General features: G+C 44.8%; 1 pseudogene; it reads right to left on the reverse strand.

Moving 5' to 3' along the window:
- Positions 1 to 882: 882 nt before the first annotated feature.
- LOC126482994 (5S ribosomal RNA) lies at positions 883 to 1000 on the reverse strand (annotated as a pseudogene).
- Positions 1001 to 4570: the final 3570 nt, after the last annotated feature.

Below are 4570 nucleotides of genomic sequence, written 5' to 3' on the forward strand. Positions count from 1 at the left end.
TGGTTGTATCCTTTCTGGCCGGAGGCCGCACTGGTGGGGAAACCCGCTTGATGTACAGTCGAAGTAGAGTACCATCATCCTACGTGTTGCAGATGGTACAAATCTATTTCATTGGCATTCGACCTCGTCATTAGCATGGTCCAAAAACGGAGGCAGACTTAACGCTGGAAACTTTTTCACGAACCTTGATGTGAACAAATAGATTTACAGCACTGTTACAAACTCGAGTCCAAGTTGCCATAGTTATCATGATCTTCCTTCCAGCTTACAGCTGGTCTCGCGGTTCTAGGCGCTCATCCGGAACCGCGCGACTGCTGTGGTTGCAGGTTCGAATCCTGCCTCGGGCATGAATGTGTGTGATGTCCTTAGGTTAGTTAGGTTTAAGTAGTTCTAAGTTCTAGGGGACTGATGACCACAGATGTTGAGTCCTATAGTGCTCAGAGCCATTTTTTGAACCAGCTTACAGCATAACTTAAATTTTATAATCAACGGGTGTTTTCTACATCTTCACCTATGTTCCACAAGCCAATGTATGGTGTGTGGCGGAAGGTACTATGTGAAAGACTGTCGCTTCCTCCTTTTCCTATTGCAGTCCTGATTAGTGTACAGGAAAAACGATTGCTGTTGTGAGTTTGAATCTCTCTCATTTTACCTTCATGGACTTAGCAGGCAGGCAAGCAGGCACTCCGTCTTCAGGCCACAAGTGGCCCATCGGGGCCATCCGACCGCCGTGTCATCCTAACTGAGGATGCGGATAGGAGGGGCATGTGGTCAGCACACCGCTCTCCCGGTCGTCATGGTGGTGTTTTTTGACCGGAGCCGCTACTATTCGGTCAAGTAGCTCCTCAATTGGCATCACGAGGCTGAGTGCACCCCGAAAAATGGCAACAGCACATGGTGGCCCCGATGGTCACCCATCCAAGTGCCGGCCACGCCCGACAGCGCTTAACTTCTGTGACCTGACGCGAACTGGTGTATCCACTGCGGCAGGACCGTTGCCCCAGACTTATACGTAATGTAGAGTAAAATATTGGTTGACTCTTCTAGGAAATTAAGCTCTTGAAACTGTAACAGCACACCACTCGGTGACGCAGAACGCCTCCCTTGCAGCGTCTGCTACTGCATTTGGCTGAGCGTCTCTGTGAGGTTCCCGCGCTTGGTAATGAACCTGTAACGAAATGAGCTGCTCATCTTTGGATCTTCTCTTTTTACACGTCAGTCCTTCCTGTTAAGTGTACCACAGTGATGAACAATACTCAAGTAACGGTCCACGGACGGCTTTTTGTAAGCTACCCCCATATCTGGATGGCGTAGATTTCTTGAAGATTCTTCCCATGAATATCGGTCTGGCATCTGCCTTCAGTGCGATTAGCGTTATTGAGTCGTTCCAGTCTAAATCACCTCGTTCGCATATTTATAGATATTTGATCTATTTGACTGCCTCCAATGAATGTTTGGCACCCGTGTAATCGTATGATAATGGATGTTTCTGTCTGTTTATTCGCAATGTGATTAATTTGTTTATGTTGAGGGTTAGCCGGAAATCTTCGCATCAAGCGTTGATCCTCCGCAGATTTTCCTGCATCACGCTACGATTTACTAGCGTTGCATCTTCTCTGAATGTAATAGAAACGTGCAAGAACAGCCTCTTGAATTTACCGGACCCATCTGTTAAGTCAGGGCTTCCCAACCTGTGGTCCACAGACCCCTTAGGGGTCCGCCGGCTCATTCTAGGGGGTCCGCGGCCACCTTTTACCAAATCGTGTAAAATAATGAGTAAAATTATTGAATAAAAATGTGAAAATCAAATTCATAACTATTTTTTTTTTCGTGTGAAAAACATGTGTACTTTTACTTCAGTTAGTATTTCCAAGCAGCCTTTGAGGTTCCTAAGTGAGAACGCATACACAGTTTAGTGCCGGAGAATGCGGCTTCTCTGATCGACTGTTTCGCAACAATACAGGGGTCGTTTGTGCGCCGGCTCCCGGCGCTAGATGCGCTGAAACCTTTTACGCATGCGCGGAGCGAGCTTTGTCGACCAATCACAGCGCTTGCTGGCACGTATGCGATCCCAGGCATCATTAAGTGTTAAACTTGCTTTGTCAGTGCACTACCTATTTCATAAGTCGATTTTTGACCAGTTTATTACTTCTAACATGGATCCGTGGCTGAAGTCAGGATCATTGAAGAAGGGTGCAGTTTCTCCATCGCCTTCACAAGAAGGGAAGTCTCCAGTTGAAATAAATGAGGAGGGAGGACGACCAAAGGAAGGCTTTACATACATTTGAACATTTTTCTTCGAATTTCGCGAAAAACGACACACACACATACACACACACACACACACACACACACACACACACACACACGACTGTTACGAAATATGCATGCTCCTTACACAACAGTAGCCAAATAATGGAAGTGAACAGCCCATAAGCGGCAGCTTGTCAACAGCGAACAGTTTGGATGTGACGTTGATTGCTTTTGGATGAAGACAGCTCCATCGTGTAAAATTTCAATTACCAAGTAATTTTAAGAAGGCTATAGTGTGTTGAACAAAGGGAGTAAATTCACTAGTAAGTGTCTGGATAAAGTGGGAATTGAAATTGAATCGTTAATTTCAAATTGTTTTCATTCATCGCTAAACCAAACACTATTGATACTATGGTGGGAAGGGGAGAGAGGGGGGGGGGGTCATTGGGAACATGGCACTTGCCTTAAGAAGCTTTCAGTTCCCATGGGTTTCGCTCTGAACTCTGAAATTTAAAGTTACTGTGCTCTTGACTGACTAGGCGTCCGCCATGTATTTTCGACTGAAGAAGGGGTCCGCCAGCTGAAAAGGTTGGGAAGCCCTGCGTTAAGTCATTTACATGTATTTTGTACACTGTTGGTCATATAAGACCCCATTGAGGTACGCCCGTATTTACATTTACATCTGAGGATTTATCTTTAGCCGGCCGCTGTGGCCGAGCGGTTCTAGGCGCTTCAGACCGGAACAGCGCTGCTGCTACGGTCGCAGGTTCGAATCCTGCCCCGGGCATGGTTGTTTGTAATGTCCTTAGGTTAGTTAGGTTAAAGTAATTCCAAGTCTAGGGGACTGATGACCTCAGATGTTAAGTCCCATAGTGCTTAGACCCAATTTGAATTTATTCAGAATGACATATTGTCCTTTATTAAGTATGAATGCACTTAAACGAATTAAGAGCCATCACGAGGTAAAAGCGTGCACTGGGGAGGGAACTGTTTGCATTGGACGTTTGGAGTTGCGTACCTTGCAAAAGGCCATTGCTCACAGCTGCCATCGATGCGACATCTTCTACGGTGCGACGATACCTAACGTTTACTGTTGAGTAGTTGCTCTTCCAAACAGCATCCCTTACGAACAAACCAGTTTTTTCATTACTTGTGGTTACACTTTAGGTTCTTGGCCTATGCACGGCTCTGTTGAACAAGAGTAGCTCGATGTAGTCATATGATCGAGCCACGCACGTCTGCTTTCATGCCTCGCAGCTAATACGCTGCAAATAATACCTTGTAGCAGTCGTCCTAGAGTCAAAGAGTCGATGCAATGGCAGGAACTGGGTGTTAATAAAGCACGAAGAAATACAAAATAAAAGTTAAATGAATGTTTTAATAACGAGGGTACTACTTCCTAATGCCTGTAATAGATGTAGACGATATAGAATTATGTTGAGTAGTGTTTATTCGAGAAAGGACATCTCAAATAAACGGAAAATGGTCTCACGATATCCAGTTGAAGTGCAGTTGAGAGCGATACAGAATGGTAGCAAAATCCCCAAACTAAATAGTCATCAACGACTCGCGGAAACTAAGTCAATTTCGTGATATCAATACACTAAAGATTCAACAGCTCAAAACAGTTCAGAGTTCAACATGGTGATTCACAAATTAGCACATGTGATGCGAAGAATTACAACTCATACTCTGTTTATTCTCAGTTCTGTAAATCAAGTGGCAAAAGATAGGATCCTACTCTGGAGCACATTGAAACGTCTCGAAATGTAACTCCCTTCAGAAGTAGAAGTACGGTAGCGGCCGTTCACCGCCTAGAATCAATCACCTCCACAATCGAATACCATAGCCAGGTCTGCCTGCTTCCAGAAGTGCCCAAAGTCGCTCCCTGGTGCTCTTCAGTCGAAAGGTCCCAGTCTTCACTTGACTTCCTTAGTGTTCTGCTACTATGTGTCTTTCCATTGGCTGAAGACCATCCTCACCAGAAAAACCGTTCTGAAGTTCTACAGTCATGATTTGATTCAAGTTGACTTCTTCCCAGACTAAGCTAATGTATTACAACAACATTTAAATGAAGAAATGTCATATACATTCGGTTACATTCAGATTATTTACGATATAAATAATAGTTGGTTCGTAAATAAATAAGCCACAATTCTTGCAAAAGTACGCTCATGATAAATGATAACAGATTGCCCTTAAGCATTGTTTAAACAGTTATTTATCCGGCCCATGTGGCCGAGCGGTTCTTGGCCCTTCACTCCGGAACCACGCTGCTGCTACAGTCGCAGGTTCGAATCCTGCCTCGGGCATGGAT

Source organism: Schistocerca serialis, chromosome 5, assembly GCF_023864345.2.
Source record: "Schistocerca serialis cubense isolate TAMUIC-IGC-003099 chromosome 5, iqSchSeri2.2, whole genome shotgun sequence".
Taxonomy (NCBI): domain Eukaryota; kingdom Metazoa; phylum Arthropoda; class Insecta; order Orthoptera; family Acrididae; genus Schistocerca; species Schistocerca serialis.